Consider the following 24,165-nt stretch of genomic DNA (forward strand, 5'->3'; position numbering starts at 1 on the left):
TTTTGTTTAATATCAAAACCTGGATCTCACTGTTGATTGTCTGGCCCTCGTGTTTCTTTCTGCAGCCACTAGTCCTGAGATAATAAGCTATAAACACTGTAATCATGTGTAAACAATACCTCTCTGAGGTGAGCTGCAAGCAAACAAGGGAGTCCAATAGCTTTCTCATGTCCTGACGGTCCTGCCTGTCCTCCTTACAGCAGCACAGATGATGGAAGGAGCCAGCCTGAGCTGCTGGACCCTGGCCAGCCAGCTGGGAGTCCTCTGGCAGGACCTGAAATAGTGATCGAGCGGGCAGCTGGAGGTGAGGGGCTTTCAGGATCCTACCTGAGTGCTTCACAGGTGGCCACAGGGCACTTGACTCAGATCCAAGAGAGGCACCTGGCTCCGGGCTGGCACAGTGCCAGTTTCAGAGGGTAAAGCTTGCCCTGAATGATGGTGTCTGGACTCAGTTCATGTTTTATTGTTATGTGTCTCTTTAAAATTAATTCCTCAGTGAAAGACATTTGAAACCTAAGCCTCCTCATTTTCCCTCCCCATTTTATTTTCAGTTGCAGGCACTTATCCCTGCTGAAAATCAGGAGAATTACTGCTCGGCAAATTGCTGCTGGAAACTGGATTCCTGAGCAGTGCCAGGCACAATTGTTGAAATACTGAAGCTTCTCCTAGGTCTAGAAACTACCAAGGAAAGGGCAGGCCTGTCCATTTCCTGGAGCATCCAAGGCTGTGACTAGTGTGGTAATGAGGAAGTGGTGATTTCTCAAAAATGTTGGAACACAGAGATGTAGGGACTGACCTTTGAAACTCCATATGGACTAGTACAGTCGTTCTCAAAGTGTGGTTCCCAGACCAGCAGCATCAGCATCACCAGGAAACTCATTAAACATGCAGAGTTGTGATACATTCAGTCCACACCTTCTGAATCAGGAACTCTGGGGGTAGGACCCAGTGCTCTGTTTTAACAAGTTCAGCAGGAGGTTCTGATCACCACTAAAGTTTGAGAATCCCTGCTCTGAGACAAAGGTGGTGCTTCTTGTTGTTCACAAGTAAGTAGAACACAAAAGTTTGCTTAGTTATGGAATAATCCTATCATGCTGCTATAGTTTGGATGTTTGTCCCCCAAATCTCATGTTGAAAATTGATCCCCAGTATTGGAGATGGGGCTTACTGGGAGGTGTGTTGGTCATGGGGGTGGATCCCTGGTGAATGTCTTGGTGCCCTTCTCATGCTAATGAGTGAGTTCTTACTCTCTTAGTTCCTGCAAGAGCTGATTATTAGAAAGACTATCCCCTCACTCATCTTTGTCCCCTCTCTCTTCATGAGATCTCTGCACACACCAGTCCCCCTTCCCCTTCCACCATAAGTGGAAACAGGCTGAGGCTCTCACCAGAAGCAGATGCTGGTGCCATGCTGTTTGTACAGCCTGCGGAATCATGAGCCAAATGAACTTCTTTTCTTTATAAAGCAGCAGTTCCCAAACTTTTTGACACTAGGGACCGGTTTCATGAAAGACAATTTTTCTATAGATTAGGGGCAGGTTGAGGGTTTTGGGATGATTCAAGTGCATTACATTTGTTGTACACTTTATTTCTATTACGATTACATTGTAACATATAATGAAATAATTATACAGTTCGCCATAATGTAGGATCAATGGGAGCCCTGAGCTTCTTTTCCTGCAACTAGACTGTTCCATCTGGGGATGATAGGAGATGGTGACCAATCAGGCATTAGATTCTCTTAAGGAGTGTACAACCTATTTCCCTTACATGCACAGATCACAACATAGTTTGTGTTCCTATGAGAATCTAATACCGCTGCTTATCTGACAGGAGGCAGAGCTCAGGTGGTAATGAGAGTGATGGGGAGCGACTATAAATACAGATGAAGCTTCAGTCATCCACTGCTCACCTCCTGCTGTGCGGCCCAGTTCCTAACAGATCACAGACAGGTACTGATCCATGGCCCAGGGGTTAGGGACCCCTGTTATAAAGTACCCAGCCTTGGGTATTCCTTTATAGCAACACAAACAGACTAAGACACATGCTTTATCACAATGTATTTGCCTAAATACTTATTGAAATACTACTATGTACTAGGATCTACATTAGGCAGTGGAGGACGTAATGGTAAATAAAAACAGACATGGTTCTTGTTCTCACGAGCTTACCTTTTAGTCAAGAGAACTGATATTAAATAAACACACAAATAAGTACATAAGTACTAATTATTTAAGCTGCTTTGAATAAAATAAGGTTTATTTATTTATTTTTTCCTTTTTTAAGACAGAGTCTCACTCTGTTGCCCAAGTTAGAATGCAGTGGCACGATCTTGGCTCACTGCAACTTCTGCCTCCTAGGTTCAAGTGATTTTCATGCCTCAGCCTCCTGAGTAGCTGGGATTACAGGCATGCGCCATCTTGCACAGCTAATTTTTGTATTTTTAGTGGAGATGAGGTTTCACCATGTTGGCCAGGCTGGTCTTGAATACCTAACCTCAAGTGATCCACCTGCCTTGGCCTCCCAAAGTGCTGGGATTACAAGCATGAGCCACCGTGCCCAGCCTAAAATAAAGTTTCTTAAATAACAATACCAAAAGACCTGATCCAGTATGCAAGATTAAGGAAAACTTAAGTGTGGAAATTATACTTAAGTTGAGATATAAAGGAAGCATAGAAATTACATTGGTAAAATTTGGAATGGAGGTGGCTTTTTCAGGCAAAGGGAACAGCACATGCCAAGACCTTGCATCTGGGTGAAAATGTCTCACTCAACTGACAAGATCAGGGTGACCAGAGTACAGGAATCAAAGGGCATAGAATTATGAGACAGGATGATTAAAAGATACTTGGAGTCATGTTAAAAATGTTGATCTTTATTGTAAGATCAATAGGCAACCATTGAAGTTTTTTTTTTTTTTTTAGACAGTCTCACTCTGTCGCCCAGGCTGGAGTACAGTGGTGTGATCTTAGCTCACTGCAACCTCCCCCTCCTGGGTTCAAGCAATTCTCTTGCCTCAGCCTCCTGAGTAGCTGGGATTACAGGTGTGCACCACCATGACCAGCTAATTTTTGTATTTTTAGTAGAGACGGGGTTTCACCACGTTAGTCAGGCTGGTCTCGAACTCCTGACCTCATGATCCACCTGCCTCAGCCTCCCAAAGTGCTGGGATTACAGGTGTGAGCCACCATGCCTGGCCACCATTAGAGAGTTTGAAGATGGGTGAGGGGCAATGGGAGCAAATGGCATTTGGAAAAATCCCATTCTGGTTGATGCATGGAGAATGGATTGGAAGAGGACAGTTGGGAGGGCATTGCAGTTGTTCAGGCCAGAGATGAGATAGGGGAGACCAGCATAGTGGAGGGGGAGATTCAAGACATCGAAGGAATTACAAGGTCTTGGGAAGGGTCTATCACAGGTCCCAGGTGAGAGTGACAAAGGTGACAAGGATGGGTCTCATTTCTGGCTTGCATGCCTGGAGGAATGGGGAAACTATTCAATGAGGTAACATCTCTGAAAAGCGTCAGGTTTGGGACAGGGTGGGTGGTGAGACACACAGAGTTAAGTTTTTAAAATGTTGAGTTTTAGCGGCCCTTGAGATTTAAAGATGTAAGATTAGAATAGGATCTCAGAGAAAAGGTTTGGGCTGAAGATATCAAAACGTGGCATGACTCACACAGCTAAGTCTCAGGGTTGAAGCTTACAAAGAAAGTCTGAAGTGAGAAGACAACAGGTCTCAGGATCAGCCTGGAGGGACTCCAGTACCTGTGACTCGTGTAGCAGAAGCGCAATAAAATTTTTTTATAATAACATGAAGAAGAAAGAAGAGAAGGAGGGAAAAGGATGAAAAAATAAGAGTGAAGGAGACTGTATTGGATTCAAGGTCTGGCTCTGCCATCTCAACAAGTTTCTTATTCCTCCAAACCTCAGTTCCCTGTCTGTAAAATGGAAAGAAGGTGGTTCATATCTCATGTATATACTATGCGGATTAAATAATGTAATATTTGACACTTAGCAAATGCTCAGTGAACTTAGCAATTATTACTCTGTGGATGGCACAGGGCAGGCTCTTAATGTTATTTATGGGAGTCATGAATGAATAAATCATTGGTTGAATAAATGATATCTATCTCCTTTCTCATATAATTATTTTTTCTGAAATCCCATTTGTATTAAGAGTAATGGAGTCAGGGCGGAGTAGACGGCGTATGTGTGAGTTATGCATTTCATGCAGTAACCTGGAGCATGAATTTTAAGCCTCTATCTCATCGAAGAAATGGGAAATATTAAGGCATGATTTTTTTTTTAAAGACAGATTAGACAATCTGTGTTGTGTTCCTTTTCTCTAGGGAAGTAAAAGCAACCCTGTATTACCCTGTGTTACACATCTCAGGATGGATTTTGCAATTTCTCCACTGAACTTTTTCACCCTGCCTACACTTACCATTTTTAAAAGTCCATATTAGTTTGAGAGACCTCATCTCTCAGAGCTATCATCTCCCTATGCACTTTTACGACACAGTTAAGAAGGCAAAAAATATCAGAAGTTATAAGAGACACCAACATGACTGGACAAATGAGGTGTTTCTAGGAGGTTGGAAGTAACCTTGAACTCATACATTCTGGTTTATATGAACCCAGCAAAAGTAAGAGGGACCTCTCATTGCACACACTTGGGTCCATCAGCCTAACCAGCCTTCTCTTTATACTAACATTTTAATTAGCATCAGACATCTGCATGGATTAAAAAAGAAATAGTAATGAGAGTGACCTGAGAGCTATTGTCATTGTATTTTATTGAGTGCCTATCCATTTAATGGCTGAAATGTAACAATTTTAAAAACCAGGGTTGTTACTAGAAAACAAACATAAAGAACAATTGATGACACTATTGCATCTTTGGATAGAAATAAATATTTTCTTAGGATTGATTCAAGGAATTTCACTTTCTCTTTGCTTGACCCTCTAAGAACATGGGAGTGGAATGTCATAAATGTCATCTCTTAAACAATGACTTGAAGATTAATGCCAAGGTGTCCCCAGTCAACAGTCATGAGTTGGCTCTACTTTGGAGGAAGTCACGGAACCAAGGATATTGCCTGGAATCTCATAAATTAAAAAGGATAATACTAATGAATAATGCAATCTGGCAGTATTTATGTCTCCAAAATCTCAGTATAGAGATATCATGCACCATCATTCTGAAATATGCTTCTCTTCACATGTTAACCACTGTGAAAAAGAATGTATTGTGTGACTAATAGCATCTTAGAAACATGATGATAATGAGAAGAACAAACAATAACTAGAATTTATCGGGTGCTTACATTGTGTGCTGGGAACCATGCTAAGCCTTTTTTATGCAGTAGCCATTTAACCCTTACAGTAATTCTACAGGGAAGGTACTGTTGCTCTCCTCATTTTATGGAGAAAGACACTGAGGTACAAAAAGATCAGATAATCCAAGGCCGCTAACCCAAGGCCAGTAGATTAGTGAATGATGAAACTGAGATTAACAAAAAGGCTTATATGACTCCAGACTAAGCTCTCTCAACATGAACTGGGGGGCAGTTTTATAAGTCTCTCCCTCTAGCCAACAAATAACTCTTCCTCCTTGTTAAAAAAAAATAGTAATGGAAGATCATATAGTTAGATATATACACATTTTGTGAATTTGAAAGAAAATAGGAATAGCATTGAATCTATACATTGCTTTGGGCAGTATGGCCATTTTCATGATATTGATTCTTCCTATCCATGAGCATGGATTCTTTTTCCATCTGTTTGTGTCCTCTCTGATTTCCTTGAGCAGTGGTTTCCAGTTCTCTTTGAAGAGGTCCTTCACCTCCCTTGTTAGCTGTATTCCTAGGTATTTTGTTCTCTTTGTTGCAATTGTGAATGAGAGTTCATTCATGATTTGGCTCTCTGCTTGTCTGTTGTTGCTGTATAGGAATGCTTGTGATTTCTGCACATTGATTTTGAATCCTGAGACTTTGCTGAAGTTGCTTATCAGCTTAAGAAGCTTTTAACGTTAGGTATCATTACTATTGTTGTTGTTAAGAAATAAGAAAAACAATGGGAATTTTCAAAAAAGAAGAAAAAACTGGAATAGCAGAGATTTTGGAAACTGAGTCCAATGGCTTGTGTGCCGACCTCAGTTTTGTTTGTTTTGCCAAATACCACCTGAACTATTTACTTCTATTTATGTAACTTACATTACTTATATTTATGATTCACTTTACAAACTTTAAAATGATTTTATCTAATGTGACTATAAGAGCAGTCTAAAGTGTCAAACTATTACAGTTTTTAAAAATTCTGTGTGCCCCAAAGAACCTTCTGGAGCACCAGAAATGGATTGTATTCCCCACATTGGAGACTCTGGTGAGAATGACCATGGGGAATGCAGGAGAAAAGACAAAAGAAAGCAAACAATGGCTAGGAGACGTGGTGGCTCCAGACCTCTCAACTCCAACATCTTTTTTCAACTTCCCAAGGAATCCCCATAGGGCATGACTCGGTTGCCTGGGAAACTCCGGTCTGTATAACCTGACCACATGTCATCCTGTGACAGATGGGAGAGCCTGTTAGCCACACTGAGGACCTGTCATAGACATGTCACCCTAGGTCTGCACATTTTATGTACAATGAGCTCTGAATTTAAAATCAAACGGTTACTCATCAGGAAGGAAAGGCATCACAAAGTAAAACATGAAATGTTCTAAATTCAACAGTGGATTTAAGAGCATAGAACAACACTGTGGTCTCGTGTACACAGGCAAAAAATGCAGCAGCACCCAAATGTTTAGTTTCAAAAAAATGGAAACATCTAGTCAGTTCTACTCCTGTGTCTTCTCTGTGGTCCAATTAATCAAATCAGAATGAACTCAAAACTGGTAGCCACTTGCCAAGCCTGCAAAAAATGTCTTATTCTGATTATTAAATAAACAACTCCTAAAAAAGGAAGTATTTTGAAGAAAGACAAACATTTTCTTCCCTCTGAATTGCAGTGTATTGAACTCCTCCCACAAGTTGGTGGTAGGAAAAGACTAAACTAGCTAGAAGCTGAGAATTTATCAAATCATTCTTCATTCCAAACATAAGATACCAAAATGTCTAAATTGGCTCTTAAAAATTTAGTAGTGTTATTGCTTTGTCTTCCATTTTAAAGAAAATAATTATGACACATTTTTGGATGGTAAAAGGTTTGATTATATATTTTTTCACAGAGTTTTATAAGATTAGTTTTCTCTTAAATGTGGAAGCTTTAGTGGCCAATACTAATGAATTCAATTTTGATTTCATATATTCTTTTTTAATGATTTTTTAATGTCATCATTCAGAAGGCTAGTTTTCACAACCCCAAGGCAGCCTGGTGTTGAGGTAAGAATCCACTGATTTAGACAGCAAGGTCAGAGTTTCAACCCTGACTGCTACATACAGCCTATAGCAGCAGTATGCCACTCACTCTACCTTTATGATCTTTATATTCATCATAAGGAAAGTGGTAACCCTTCACATGATTGTTGGGGCTATAAGAGAAACAGTGAAGTGGGTACTCTTTGTGGTTGGACAGAACAAAAAAAATACATCTGCAAGGATACATATCAAATTCTCAACCACACTGTCCTTTAGGGTACTGAGGATCTGTGAAGGTGCATCTTGAGGAGGGGACCGAGTATATGGGGTGATGAAGAACTCCTATTTTATATTTTACACACTTCCAAACTATTTGAATGATATGTGAAAAGGAACATGCCTCATGTGTAAATATCAAAGATTAACAAGACATGTAAGAATAAAAATGGCAAGAAGACAAAAAGAAGGGGTTCATGGTTCTTAATTTGTTTGCTGAACTGAGTGAAACTAAGGGGATTTCCATGCCTTTGTTCCTTCTCTCCTCAGAACCATGGGGGCTCTTCCAGGGCTGTCTCAATTCTATTAGGGTCAGTTGTGCAGGAGAGTCATAGGAAAGGCAGCACCCCAGAAATCCTGGTCCACTCAAGGTCCAAACTGCCTCATTAAATAGCCTGAAATCCTTGAAGCATTAAAAAAAGAGAGCGAGAGAGAGAGAAGACAAAGAAAATGAAGATGTAAACCCCCAGCAAACTTATGTAGTCACTCTGTTTATCATAACTATAGTCCTAACACTATTACTATCAATAATTAACAGTTATTGTAATTTTGCTATGGTCTTGGGATTATGCTTAGTATTTTTAAATCAATGTTTCATTTAATGTTTGCACAATATTTGAAGACATTATTATCATCCCCATTTTGGACACGTGAAAACTCACGCTAGAGGGTTCAGGTAACTGAGCTGTAGTCACAGGTTACCAAGTTATGAAGCTGCAAACCAAATTCCAGCAACCTGGAATGCTACATGGGATTGAACAGCAGAAGCTTAACAGTACTAAAGCAGAGAAGTTGGCGAACTGGTTCTTTCTGAATACAGTTGAGTTTCTTGTGGCCTTGGATTACAGACTCAACATCATTAGTGTTATAAGGGATGGTGCAGGTGTTTGAGTTCGACCTCTCTGTCAATAAGAGAGAGTAAAGAATCTTTTCCACATATCCATGACAGATAATCTTCTATCTCTGTTTAAACAGCTCTAATAAAAGAAAATTCAAGATGTATGTGAACAAATCTTTGCACTGCTGAATAATTCCACTCATTATAACCTCTTCCTTAAATTAAGCAGAAATTGGTTGCCCTAAGAAATTGCACCAAAGACCTTGGTTCTCATATCTGGAGAGCCACATAGGTACGTGTTGCCTCTTCTGTAGAATAATGTGATAATGTTTGAAAGATATGAATGCAATGCTAAATTTGGGTGGTTTCTCTAAAAGAGAAAGTAGAGTCTGGGCTTAAGCAACCACAGTTCTAGACTCAAACCTCACTTTGGCTTTTTGCTAGCCATTAATCTTTGAGCAAGTTCCTTAAATTCTGAGTCTCTATCTATTTGAATCTACAAATTGAGGAATACAGTATCCATGCCATAGGATTTATGAGAACAAATATGAAGTTCCCAGTGCAGGATAGTGCCAGGCACAGAATAAGTATCTAGGATGTGTTCGTTTTGTCTTCTTTCACTCTTTTGTTTATCTTTCTGATTTCTCTCTAGTGTTTTTATGAACCTCTTGAAACATGAGACTCTCACATAGACACAGTCCTCCAGATGACTCTAATGCAAAGGAAGGTAAAGAAAAGTTGGACTGCAGATCTCATGACATAAACAGTGATTTTCTATTTAAATGTCTTCATTATTCCAAAGATACATATAGGCTAAAAATATGCGAAAAAATCAAATCCCTCTTCCCTGCTTCCTAACCAAATCTGACGTCTCCCGTATTACACTTACTGATTTTACTATTAGACCCAAAAGACTATCATTTCTCCCTATTGAATTCTGTTTTCTAGCTCTTAGTCCATTGTTCCTACCTGTTGATACTGTGTTTTGGTTCTGTCATCTATGCTATTAGCAATCTCTCCCCCACTTACTGTCAGCTGAAAATGTGATAAGCACACTTTCAACCCAAGGAACTGATTTAAAAAAGGACAAACAGGACAGGTCCCAGGAGTGCTCCCATGTCACATTGCTACAGACCTCCCACCAAGTTGACAAGAAGTCATTAATCAACCCTGGCTGGATGGAGCTCCTCCATCATTGGTGATTGTGTCCAGCGGTCCTACCATGTGGTTCCCATGTCATAATTCTATACGTGGCTATCAGGGAGACTTTATAAAATGCTTCTCTGAAACCAAGATACATTCAGCCCCTATACTATCAGCCTTCTAATAAAACCATCAACATAGGAAGTGGAGTTATTTTGGCACAAAATCACAAACTGCATTAGTCTCAATACTCATTTATATATTATATATGCTCACAATATTACCATTGACGCTAGGATCTTTTTTTTTTTTTTTTTTTTTTTTTTTTTGTAGACAAGAGTATTGCTCTGTTGCCAGGCTGGACTGCAGTGGCACAATCTCAGCTCACTGCAGCCTCCGCCTCACAGGTTCAAGAGATTCTCCTGCCTCAGCCTCCTGAGTAACTGGGACTACAGGTGCATGCCGCCATGCCAGGATGGTCTCGATTTCCTGACCTCGTGATCCACCCACCTCAGCCTCCCAAAGTTCTGGGATTACAGACGTGAGCCACCATGCCCAGCCAGATGCTAGGCTGTTTAGAAAATATTACTTTTCTTAAAAAGATGAAGTTACTTCTTCGGTTTCCAGAAGTGATTAACATGGATATCCTCCAGTTTAGAGAATCTGAGTGTTGCTAAGCTAGTGGAAACCTTCCTATTCTCTAATAAAATTCAAAAGTTACAGAAAATTACGCTAATGAATCTCTAGACCTTAGAACTGTTTTTACAATTCCCTGAAGGAAGGTATCTGCTTTTATGCACGTGATCATGATCTTCTTTCTTTCAGAGGATAACAGTTTCCACTTTTCAAGAATATGTTTGATCTTCTCTTAGCTGTTAGAAAATAGAGCCATGAAGCTTCAATTCAGATCAGAGGAGGAAGAAAAATGAACATCGTAAAAGCAGAACTTTATTATTTTACCAAACAAGACTTAGCTCTTATTCACGCATCTTCCTTACGTCATTTCCAGTTCATTTGTTATATTTTAAATTACGAAAATGGTTTAGAAAACTTTTTTTAATCTTATTTTAACAAGCTTCCTGAATACAGTCACCTCAGCACAAAATCTAAAAGATATTGGCTTTTGTTTATATGTATTCATATTTTACCTATTTGCAATCATATTTATTTGTATTTTTAAACTAGTAAAGAAACATGCCTTCGTTTTTACTGTTACACATTCTAGTGATAAGACTGAAGCCCAGTTTGGTATAGCAGCTGCCTGAGCTATAATATAGATCTTAAAACACTGAAAGCCTAAAAAATACATAATTTTTTAATTTAATTTTTATATAAATATTTTTTAATCCTATCTATATTAGTAAAGAATTGCCTTATCTATTTATTTATTTATTTATTTATTTATTTATTTATTTATTATTTAATTATTTATAGCACCGGGGTCTCACTGTCTTGCCCAGGATGGTCTCAAACTCCTGGGCTCAAGTGATCCTCCTGTGTTGGCCTCTCAAAGTTCTGGGCTTATGGGCGTGAGGCACCATTCCTGGCCTTGAATTATTTTCTTAATATTAATTCACCTGAGAGAAAGAATTGGATCAAAATGAATGAGTATGTTATTCCTTTTTTTCTTTTTCACTAAAGACATGTGATCCCTGCATTTTTATTCTTAATGTCTATTGCCATAGCCATTTACAATAATTCATAGTGCTACCACTCATGCATAGAAATTGCTTAAACTGTTAATTTTCTAAGCACTCTGTTTTAATGGAGACCTTTCCTTTTTGTATTTGTTCCACCCAGTGCTATGTTTGTGGCTTTTAGATATTAGGGAGTATATAAATTTGTTACATCAATTTTCTGTATGATAAATTATAAAGAAAATTATTCTATTTAGTTTTATTCATCTCCTCATGAAATAGTACAATTAGATTTTGGGATGTGACAACCTTACATCATTTTTTTTCTAAAATATCTAACTGGTATTTTTATCAGAGAGTTGGTTGTAATGCTAACATTATTACAGCTATGCATAAACCAACAATGGCCACTACAAGGCTTGTAAAAGCACATGTAAAATATGAGATGACTTTCAAAATTCACCAAATTTGTCTGCCATAGAAAAAAACTGTTGAGAACTCATTGGTGCCAAGTAGGTAGGTGCTATGGAAAAGCAAAGATGAATAAGACATAGCTGTTATATTGAGAGAGGTGTCATTGCTGAGCGATAATAAAGGAAATCTTGAAAAAATAAAACAAAAAGGCCCCACAGAAATAGAGGCAGAATGTGGAAAAGTCCCAAGTGGAATGAAATGTTATGGCATTTAGAGATTGGAGAAATGAATTTGGGGTTTAAAACTCCCTGTTTGGGGCAGGAAGGGGTGGTGGAATTTATGGTGATTAAGATTTATCAAAACCCAAAAAAAGACTTTTTTTTTTCTGTCTCTCAAGTTATAAAATAGTGCCAAATAAGGCTAATTCCTGGGGAATCAGAAATAAACTCTTCTCCCTAGAGAAGGGTCTTCTCTTAGTCTTTGTTTTTTAAAAACTGAGATTGTGCTGAGCAATGCAACTCTGGGAATTGTGCTGTGGGAGAATGCAGTGTGTTTGGGGTGTGTTTGCTTTTGGGTGGTGCTTTCCCAAGGAGTAGAGTTTGGTCTGGGGTCCAGAAAATCTCTGGAAAATGGGCTTGGCTTCCCATCGTCCTGCAAGAGTGGAATGTGCCTTGTACACTTAGCCACCAGCGTGGTTTGCCATCCAACACTAGGGACTGTAAAAGACAATCTGTCATTCCAATATTTGTCAGCAAGCCCACCAAAGACCAGACGTTTGTATCTTCTAGTTTTTCCTCTGCCACCGAGAAATCGCACTGTAGCTAGTCCTGGGTCTGGAGAATGGAATGTATGCGTTGCATTCCTTTCTAGGATAGCTGATCAGGGTTGTCTGCCGCCTTACCCTGTGAGAAAATTTGTTTATTGATCTTCAGTAAATCTGGGAGCCTACATTCCAGGACAGCTTGTCAAAATACTGGTCAAGTTAATATGTCATTTGATTAGTCCCTCATGGCTACCAAGGATCCCACAAATTTGATACATAAAGAAATATAAATCACATCCTTTTCCCTTTACCTTTTCTCCCACTACTGTTAAAATATTAAGTCATTCAACTTTGCTGATCAATCTTGAAATGCATACTACAATTCGTTTCAAAAGAAAGCTGGGAAGCATGGCTACAAAGCTTGGCTCTGCCACTGTGATCAAGTGGGCTGGATTTAAGTGTGTGGTTTCTCATGCAATGATAGTGAATATTCTCCCAAATCTTTTTTTTTTTTCATACTTTAAGTTTTAGGGCACATGTGCACAATGTGCAGGTTTGTTACATATGTATACATATGCCATATTGGTGTGCTGCACCCATTAACTCATCATTTAACATTAGGTATATCTCCTAATGCTATCCCTCCCCCCTCCCCCTACCCCACAACAGGCCCCAGTGTGTGATGATCCCCTTCCTGTGTCCATGTGTTCTCATTGTTCAATTCCCACCTATGAGTGAGAACATGCCGTGTTTGGTTTTTTGTCCTTGCGATAGTTTGCTGAGAATGATGGTTTCCAGCTTCATCCATGTCCCTACAAAGGACATGAACTCATCATTTTTTATGGCTGCATAGTATTCCATGGTACATATGTGCCACATTTTCTTAATCCAGTCTATCATTGTTGGACATTTGGGTTGGTTCCAAGTCTTTGCTATTGTGAATAGTGCCGCAATAAACATACGTGTGCATGTGTCTTTATAGCATCATGATTTATAATCCTTTGGGTATATGTCCAGTAATGGGATTGCTGGGTCAAGTGGTATTTCTAGTTCAAGATCCCTGAGGAATTGCCACACCGACTTCCACAATGGTTGAACTAGTTTACAGTCCCACCAACAGTGTAAAAGTGTTCACCGGCAAATCTTTAAATAACTGGCCCCTTCTCACCATTCAAGTGTCAGTTAATCTAGCAACACCTCAGGTAGGGCTTCCCTGACCAATTTAGGTACCTTCTCTTCCCCATTTCCCTATCGCTCGCCATCCCATTATATTCTGATATTGTATTATAATGATTTAATTTTGTGTTTATTTTATTTTCATCATAGAACTTGTCACTATCTAATGTTATCCCATTTATTAATATTATTGTTATTGTTATTATTTGTCTCCTTTAGCAAGAGGAATGTAAACTTCATGAGAGATAGGAGATTTTTCTGTCTTACCTTTTTTTTTTTTTTTTTTGAGACAGAGTCTTGCTCTGTCCCTCAGGCTGGAGTGCGGTGGTGCGATCTCGGTTCACTGCAGCCTCCACCTCCCTGGTGGAAGTGATTCTCATGCCTCAGCTGCCCAAGTAGCTGGGATTACAGGCACCTACCACCACACCCAGATAATTGCTTTCTTTTGTATTTTTAGTACAGATGGGGTTACACCATGTTGGCCAGGCTGTTCTCAAACTCCTGACCTCAAGTGATCCACTGCCTAGGCCTCCTAAAGTGTTGGGATTACAGGCATGAGCCACCGCACCTGGCCTATTTATCTGTAATGCCTGGCACATTTTCAGGCATAGAATAAACAGTCAATATGTGTTTGTTCAAAGCAAAGTTAAACGAATGGGATTTGTCAATGGATTCTTATGTATGACACCAAAAACAGAAGCAACAGCAACAACAAAAAATAGATAAATTGTACTTCATCAATACTAAAAACATTTGTCCACCAAAGGACCATATCGATAAAGTCAAGAGACAGCTTACAGGATCAAAGACACTATTTCAAATCATATATTTGTAAGGGTTCCATATCCAAAATGTACAAATAACTACAACTCAACAACAAAAGGACAACCAAGCCGATTCTTTAAAATGGGCAAAGGATTTGAATACACATTTCTCCCAATAAGATATACAAATGGCCAACAGGCACATGGAAAGGTGCTCACCACCACCCATCATAAGGAAAACGCAAATCAAAATGATAGTAAGATGCCATTTCATACCCACTAGGATAGCTGCACAAAAAAAAGACATGGAGAAGGCAGAACCTTTGTATGTTGCTGGTAGGAATGTAAGATGGTATAGCTAATGTGGAAAATAGTCTGGATGCTCCTGAAAAAGATAAACAGAATTACCACATGACCTAGCAATTCCACTTCTAGGTATATACCCAAGAGAGTTGGAAATAGGCACTAAAATATGCTTCTACACCAACTTTCACTGTAACTTTATTCATGGTAGCCAAAGGTGAAAACAACCTGTCTATCAACAGATGAATGGATAAACAAAATGTAGTATATCCGCAGAATGGCATATTATTCAGTCATAAGAAGCAAAGAAGTTCTGATTCATGCTACAACATAAATGAACTTTGAAAATATCATGCTAGGCCAGGCACGCTGGCTCACGCCTGTAATCCCAGCACTTTGGGAGACTGAGGAGGGCGTACCACGAGGTCAGGAGTTTGAGAGCAGCCTGGCCAACATAGTGAAACCCCGTCTCTACTAAAAATACAAAAATTAGCCAGGCGTGGTGGTGCACGCTGTATTCCCAGCTACTCGGGAGGCTGAGACAGGAGAATCGCTTGAACCCAGGAGGTGGAGGCTGTGGTGAGCCGAGTCCACACCACTGCACTCCAGCCTGGGCAACAGAGCGAGCCTCCATCTCAAAGAAAAACAAATCATGCTAAATGAAATAAGCCAACTCATAGTACAATATTGAAGATCCCACTAATATGAAACTTCTACAATAGGCAACTTCATAGAGACAGAAAGTATATTTAGAGGGGCTGGGGGCAGGGGAATAGAGTTATGGCTTGATGGTTACAGAGTTTCCGTTTGGGGTAATAAAAAGGCTTGGGAATTGATAGTGGTGATGATGGTAAAATATTCTGAATGTAATTAATACCACTGAATTTTACACTTAAAGATGGCTAAAATGGCAAATTGTATGTTATATATAACATGATGTTATATTTAAGCGCCTTTTTTTCCCAACTTGGATTGTATTCCTAATATGCTTTGGAGGGATATCAATATGATTTTTGTATAACATTTGTGTTGAATGAATGAATACATGACTTTTAAAAAAATTTAAGAAACTCAATCATTATATAAATCCAGCAGAGCATTTATCATTTAGTATCTGCCAGGACCAGGAGATACAAGGAGAGTAAAGTATAGAAAATTCATTGCTCCAAATGTTTTCTCCCTAGTAAGGAAAATCACGTATATCCCTGAAGAAACCTGTTGTGAAAATGAAAATGCCTTCAGGCTGAGAACTTTTTTTTTTTTTTTTTTTTTTTTGAGACAGGGTCTCACTCTGTTGCCCTGGCTGGAGTGCAATGACATGATCTCGACTCACTGCAACCTCTGCATCCCGAGTTAAGCGATTCTCCCACCTCAGACTCCCAAGTATCTAGGACTACAGGCACGTACCACCACACAGGGCTAATTTTTTGTAGTTTTTGGCAGAGATGGGTTTTCACCATGTTGGCCAGGCTGGTCTCGAACTCCTGATCTCAAGTGATCTGCCCACCTCGGTCTCCTAAAGTGCTAGGATTACAGGCGTGAACTACCGTGCCCGGCACAGGTTGGGAACTTTTGATGCTGTCTATGTTCTTCCCTGGAAGCGAGCTTTAAAATTATGTCTTCTGGGAAGCCTTCTCTCAAGCATGGGCTAGGTTAAGCTCCCTGTCAAAGGCTTGTGCCCAACACAGCTTAGGCTTTTTCGATAACGCTCCTTTGCATTGGTGTCCCTCACATGTGGCACACTGTCCCCAGTATGTGGCACACTGTAGATTCCCAATAAAAACATATTAAAGCCCGGCATGATGGCTCACTCCTGTAATCCCAGCACTTCAGGAGGCTGAGGCAGATGGATCACTTGAGTTCATGAGTTTGAGACCAGCCTAGGCAACGTGGTGAGACCTCCTCTCTGCTAAAAATACAAAAAAGTAGCCAGGTGTGGTGTCACACACCTGTGGTCCCAGCTACTTGGGAGGATGATGTGGGAGGATTACTTGAGCCTGGGAGGCAGAGGCTGCAGTGAGCCAAGATCGTGCCACTGCACTCCAGCCTGGGTGACAGTGAGACTTCATCTCAACAAACAAACAAATAAATGTGTTAAGGAATGCAAGTTGTAAATGTAGCCAGAGGTTCCTAATTCTTCTAGGGCATCATGACAAATTACAGAAATTTAACTTCATATAGAACATCAAACTCCCTAGCTAAATTGTCAAATTAGAGTGGGCATTCTTTTTTCCATCTTTAATAGACGTTCCCAGCCAAGTAGCTTTTTTAAGCTCAACATCTTCAAAGCAGCATGTATTTCTTTGAGTTACTGTGAGGAGAAAAATGCCCCATACAATTTATTCAAGGTTCCATTAAGAAATCCTATTAAACTCTTTCCCTCCAAACATATGTAGTCTTAGAGAGTATGGCTGTGTGTGTTTGTATGTCTATGTAAGATATACCTGTCTTTGAGACATATCATTTCCATCCTGAAATGCTCCAGTTGGATATTTCATGTTGCACAGGATGAAGGGCGTTTAGAGGGATGGGGGAGGCAGAATCATTCTGAAGGCTACAGGGACTGAAGATTTCAGAACGTCTGATGGAGTAAGCCTGGCTCTGACTATAGAGCCTCTTCCTCTTCAGATCCCAGGGGGCTCTTTCTCTGCAACTGTAGGCATCTTAATGTCTTTGAGCCTCAGAGTCTTTGTTGTAAAGGTAGAATCGTTTGACCTGAATAATCTGATCATAGTAAGGGTTAAAGGAGGTGATGAGTAAAGTCTCTCACGATTTCGGGTGGTTAATTAAGCCATTCTCACCACCACCACCAGCACCATTTTCTTTCTGATAAAGTAAATGAAGCAAGGCGTGTGATAATGAGGGCTAAAGGGCCTCTATAAACCAGGACCCCACCCCGGGCCCCACCATAGAGCCTAAGCTCTGTGATCTGCTGGATGCCTCAGATCTGAGAACAGCCACAGAAGAAAGAAATGTGATCCCTTTCTGAGGACCCAGGACCCTGAGTTACTGTATATATTCAGTTCATCAATTATCAACAGCATTTCCTGTCATATCCACACATTTAACAGTATCCTCCTTCTCAAGAGCCCATTGGCACACTCGATTTTAAAATTTTCTTGTAAAAAAGAACAACAGAGATTTTCTACCAGGCCCATCTGCCTTTTAATTTTATTTCTGTCCCTAGGTCCCTAGTGGTTTTTGTTTTGTCTGGTTCTACATTTACGTGGAATTGCTCAGGGATGTTTTTTATGGTTAGAAAGTGCCTGATTTCTGTAGCTATCTATGTGTGAACATAAACCTCACCAGTTTACAAGAAGCTTGGACGTTCCAAATGGTAGAGGAATGGTTTGTGCAATGCTTGGTACTAGTTCCTGAGGCTTCTGTTCTGTCACTTTCCGGAAAGAATTAGGTAGTACCAGAATTATTAGAGAATCATTTATTTTTATGTAGGGCATGTATAAAGCTTGCACCAAAACAAGCAGTGATAAAAGTACAGGGTTCTGCCTCTTGCAAGGAAATTTCTCAAATGGCCAGGATGGATTTCAGCCTATCAAGGATAAAACTGTTGAACCAGACCTTTGGCTAGGCATCAGAGAGTCTCCATTTCCCATTCTCTAAGGCAAAAAATATGAACCAGTTTCCACTGGCAGTACTGGAGGTGATTTTCATAAGTGCATGAACAAAATAACAATGAAATCTCAGGGACTGAATGTAATTGAAAAGGGACTCACTTTCTTATTTGCTGATTACATCAAGGGGAAGTTCTCTCTTGGCTCAGCCACAGCGTGTCTTTAATTCTTCTCTGTTAAAAAGGGAGATTAGCAAGCATTAATGAGAGAACAGGCTTCAGGCTAGAGCCTTTGGCAGGCGACAGCATCCATTTAGAAGGTAATGAAAAAAAAAACAGTGAAAATAATAGAATGTTTTAAAATTTTTATTGTGGCAAATGATATAAAGATTCCTTTTTATGTATTTCTATTTGGGAAAAAAGTGAGTTGGCTTAAGGAGAAATATTATGGGAATATTAATACACATGGTCTTTTGGATATCACCTGGAAGATTCCAATCCATCAGGGGTTCTGTCTATATCTATAACCTACATTTTGCCCCTTTACTTCCAGCCTGAGGGTAAAGAACAAACAAGGGAAATTTTGAATTTCTTGAAAATTCTACAGAAAATAGAATAGTGGCCCCTTAGCTATTTCCTTCATGTTTAGAGTTACAGCCTGCTTTAATTAGATAATCTCTAAGATTCCTTCAAGCTGTAGCTGCTCACTTTTTAGATGAGACTGTTGGGGCTCAAAAAGGTAATGGAATTTGCCCAAATTCACAGGACGAGGAACTGGCAGACCCAATACAAGGACCCATGGCTCCCTGTTCCCCATCTGCCGAGTGAAGCTGTCTAAGAAGGTTGGGGCAATATTCCTCTCTTCTCCTGTTCCATATGTGGTTTTATCCTGCCAAATCTAGCCTGTAGGTATTGGCCAACTGGGACAAGAGGGGCCTCAGCTTGCCAACTTCGAGGCCAAGACCATCTGGTGTGTGAGAAAGACATGTGTGATGATGACCTCAGGGATGAGATGACACCAGCCCCAAAGCCCCTGGAGACCCTGCAGTTCCGTTCTTCCAAAGAGTCCAGTGATGGTCTCTTCCTTCCTATGACATAGGAGACTACCCTGTGTTTATTGTTCCCACAGCCCAGTCCCAGGGTGGGCCTTCTGTGACTGCTTCTCAGCCCCACCCTGTCTAAACATGCAGCCCCTACTGAGCTCTCTTCAGCCATCCCAGCAGAACTTTGCTAAACCCTACTGCTGACAAAAGCCAAAAGCCATTTAACAAATGCCAGAGATGTCTCTGTCATTTTGTTTATTAGATTTGGTCTCCTTTACAGTTAGAGGTCTACTTATTTTTTAACAAAAATTTCTTTTTACTAAAAAATTGGCATAGGAAAATTATTTCCTAGACTCCTGTATGCAATAAGTCATCTGTCCATTTACAGTGTCATGCATAATACTACTGAGTCATGAATGGTGGATCCATTCAAAGACCAAAACCTACAAAGAATGCATTAGCCCAAATTTTTCCTCACAGGGCTTTTCTTTTTTTCATTTTGTAATCAGGACATCTGGGAATTCTATAAAATCAAGTGCTTTGATATGAAGAAAGGAAAAGCCTATTAGTTTGTTTTCATATACAAGCAAAACAGATTCACAGATTTATCAAGAGAATTCTGCTATAATGATACCTGAGCTGGGACAGTGAATCTTTTTGAAACTTATGTTAAGTGTATTCCCTTAAGCACCAGAATTTACCCTCAGCAGTCTAGATAGACAATCTCAAATGGAAAAAAAACAAATCATACGGATGAAAACTGGGAAGACAGATTTACAAAAGGATGGGGGAAATTGTGTTCCTCTTTCTCTCTTGCTCTGTCCTGAAATGTGGCTTCCACCTGCTCTTTTATTCTTCAGTGAGAACTCTAAATGAAAGTGCCTGTATAGAATGAAAAACCAAACTGTGCTATCAGCAACTAGTTGAAAATCTCTTCCTGAGCACATCTGGTGCTCAAGCAGAAGGGACTTGACATTTAAGCACAGGACAAGAACAGCAAAGTGGTCAAGAGCATTGCTGGGAGGTCAGACTGCCCTCATTTGAGAATCCTGGCTCCAACACTAACCAGTTCTGAGGATTCAGGCATGTGACTTCACCTCTTCAAGCCTCCATTCCCTTATCTTCTAAAGGGAGATTATAACAAGATCCTCCTCACAGGTTGTGGAAGGATCATGTAATACCTTTAGAATGTGCCTGGCACTAAGTTTTTATGGTTTTGATGTGCATGTGCCAACAATAATAAAAAATTGCTAGCAGCCTTTGTGCATGGTGGAGACTGCTCCCTCCAAGGTGAAAAAACAGGGTCCTAAATTCTCTCCCTTGCTTCCTGCTGTATTTAAAAGAGAATGAGTAGAATTCTCATTCCAGCTCACCTACCAACTGAAGGTCTTAATATCAGGTAAATTACTTCCTTTCTGTATTTATCGGGACTCTTTTGGTTCTATGTGTCATGAACCCTACTCACACCATTAGACACAGAATGCAATTTATTAGAACATGCAGTTGGGAAGTCCAGGTACCAGCTTCAGGTACTATTGGATACAGAGATTGTAAATGACTAAACTCTGTTGACCTCAGATACCAGCTTCAGGTACTATTGGATACAGAGATTGTAAATGACTAAACTCTGTTGACCTCAGATACCAGCTTCAGGTACTATTGGATACAGAGATTGTAAATGACTAAACTCTGTTGACCTCAGATACCAGCTTCAGGTACTATTGGATACAGAGATTGTAAATGACTAAACTCTGTTGATGTCTTGTTTTCTGATGCATTATCCTCCTCCTTAGCCTTCTCTAATTCATGGCTTTGTTTCTACTGGGTCTTGTCTTATTCTTATCTGTTGCACACAAGTTTCTTTTACATGTTTCAAGATATCCCTGATCATGTCTTCCAATTCTGTTTCCCAAAAGATAAAACCTCCTTTTCTTCAGCTCTACATGAGCAAAGTCCTGGAAAAGAATTAGAATGACCCAGCTTGGGACTTGGAAGTAAAAGCTGGGCTAATTGACACAATTGGAGAAAGGTGGTTATAATTGTCTGGGTCTGCATTATATACCCAACCATCTCTCAGTAGACCAACATTGAATGGAATATATGCACAGAAGAAAGAGGGGTGTTCAAAAAAATGAGAATAGTTGTACCCTCTGAGAGAATGAATTTCCCTATGTTGAAGGGTTTACATCAAGATATAAGTTGTTCTTGGTAAAGGAACATGCTGGAATCTCAAGAAAAAAAAATGGAACATATTACTTTTCACACTCTTCTGCATTTTCTCAATTCTATTGTGCTTTATAACCCAAGACTTTGATATCCTCCCCAGTGAAGACTTGGTTTGCTATTTGTTTTGCTTTTGACTTTGAGACCCACTGAAGCAGAAGATATTCAAAAATGCTTTCAATTTGACATAGTAAGATTGTTGTGAGGAAAGAAAACAATGACTCTTACTGGTGTGATTCCTGTATCTGGACCATAGGCTCAAATACCCACCCTTATTCAATTTTCACATCCCAAAGGAACAGGGAATTGGCCTCCAGAGAGTAGTTTGCTGTCTTATTTTCAACCCTAATCCCTTTCCATTCCCTGTCCTCCAGAGTAGTTTAAGTGAAGGAAATTCAGAGAAGAGGAAATCATATAGTCAGCTATTTCCAAGAGACAAACTTAAGATGAATTCTGGGATGTAACTCTTATAAGCTATTTGAGCTTAAAAGTCATGTTGCATATGTGAGCCTCACCTTCCTCTCCTGTAAAATGGCATAAGGTTAACTTTTGATAAGATTAAATGAAACATTGGGAAGGGTACCTTCTGCTTCCAGATAACATAAATTAACAAGGTTTACCCTGGTTAACCCTTGAAACACCTGAAACAAACCAACAAACAAAAAGAGAAAAAATACATAGAAAAATGGTTTTCAGAACTCTGTGCATCAAACCACAAAAGAGTGATCCCTGAAAGATGAGGAAAAGATGATGGTGATAGGACTGCAATGGCCCCTGCTTACATCTTTGAAAGGGCTTCATCAGTCTGTGGTGTAGGGAAGGGGATCTCATATGAAGCCTGGAAGACTCTGAGTTGAAGAGTTGAGTTGAGTAACCAGGGAAACCAAGGTGGCCAGAGTATGCTGGGCAGAATCTTGGAAAGGAAAGAGCTGCACTTAGAGAAAACTCCAAAGATCATGAGATGGTCCTGCTTGAATATTCAACGGAGTACTAATCAGCACAGGCGTCTTAAGAAACGATTCCAAATAAAGGAAAGAATCATCCAAAATATTAAAGGGAAGATTGTCTGGTACTCAATACAGGACCAGAAATAATGTCTTTTACCTCAGCTATAACCCATACTTCTTAGGGAATTGGGTAGAGCCCTCAGGAAGCTCTTGCCTCCACAGTAGGGAATAATAAACCCTAGACTAAACACTGCTCCAGACCTGCCTAGGAAATAAATATTAAATACGAAGACCAAAAAATGATCAAATTGTTTCCAAGCAACTCCATCACATCACAGAAAAATCTCAAGAATAGTTACAGGAATACAAAAATATCTATTATACAATAAAGTGAATTCACAATGACTAGCATACACACATGACCAGGCATGTAATGAAACCAGAAAACACAACCCAAATTGAGAATAATTAATACATTGAAAGTGACCCAAAACAGTCATGGATATTAGAATTAGCAGACAGTGACATCAAAATGGTAGTTATAACTGTACTCCAAATATTCATAAGTTTTGACAAGGTACTTTGACTCAAAAAGACAAAAGATATTTTTTTAAAAAAGATTCACATTCAACATCTAGAAATTAAATCTATAATGTCTAAAATGAAAAATACATTGGAGGAGATTATTTCCAGATTAGACATCCTAGAAGAAAAGATGTGTAAACTTGGAACTATGGCAATAAAAACTAATCAAAATAAAACTCAGAGAGAGAAAAAAAAGCCTGAGTGAACTAAAGGACAACTCGAGGCAGTAACTGGATTCTGTGAAGAAGAGGATGGGTAAAGGCAGAAACAGTATTTGAAGAAATTGTGGTCAATTGTTTTGAAACATTTAATGAAAGTTGTTGTATACTTACAGACCCAAGAAACCCTATGTCTCCCTGCTACAAGAGACACAAGGAAAACTATAGAAAGCTACCTCACAATCAAAATCAGCTCAAAAGTATCAAACTCACAAAAAACATCTGCTTAAAATCAGTGATAAAGAGAAAATTTTAAAAGCAGCCAGAGGGGTAAAAGACAAGTTATGTCCAGAAAAACTAAAATAAGGGTGAAGGAAGATTTCTTATCAGAAACAATGCAATTAAAAAAAGTGGAACAACAACTTTTAAAAACTGAAATAAAAATTAAAAGCTAGCAACCTAAAATATACTCAGTAAACTATCTTTCAAAAAGTCAAAGTTAAATAAATACATCTTCAGAAATACAAAAGCTGAAGATATTAATCACCAGCACACACAAAACCAATAAATGTTAAAGTAAATCCTTCAGGAAGAAAGAAAATGATATCAGATGAAACGGAGAGCACCAGAAATCATAGCTTAATGAGCACATGTATCATATTTTTAAATTATTTAAACTGTCCGGGCACAGTGGCTCACGACTGTAATCCCAGCACTTTGGGAGACTGAGGCGGGCAAATCACTTGAGGTCAGGAGTCCGAGACCAGCTTGGCCAACATGGTGAAACTCCATCTTTACTAAAATACAAAAATTAGCTGGGCGTGGTGGTGAGTGCCTGTAGTCCCAGCTACTTGGGAGGCTGAGGTGGGAGAATCGCTTGAGCCTGAGAGGCAGAGGTTGCAATGAGCCAAGATTGCACCACTGCACTCCAGCCTGGGCAACTGAGCAAGACTCTGTCTCAAAAAA

At 39.6% G+C, this 24,165-nt stretch overlaps 1 long non-coding RNA gene across 1 annotated transcript in view; it reads right to left on the reverse strand.

The window, feature by feature from the left end:
* The window catches only part of LOC129527745 (uncharacterized), a 144,453-nt gene that overhangs the window by 12,101 nt on the left and 108,187 nt on the right, over positions 1-24,165 (reverse strand). The window contains exon 2 of the long non-coding RNA XR_008672813.2: positions 18,407-18,477. This is a non-coding gene — a long non-coding RNA (uncharacterized lncRNA). The remainder of the gene's footprint in view (positions 1-18,406; positions 18,478-24,165) is intronic.

Source organism: Gorilla gorilla, chromosome 18 (genome assembly GCF_029281585.2).
Source record: "Gorilla gorilla gorilla isolate KB3781 chromosome 18, NHGRI_mGorGor1-v2.1_pri, whole genome shotgun sequence".
Classification (NCBI taxonomy): domain Eukaryota; kingdom Metazoa; phylum Chordata; class Mammalia; order Primates; family Hominidae; genus Gorilla; species Gorilla gorilla.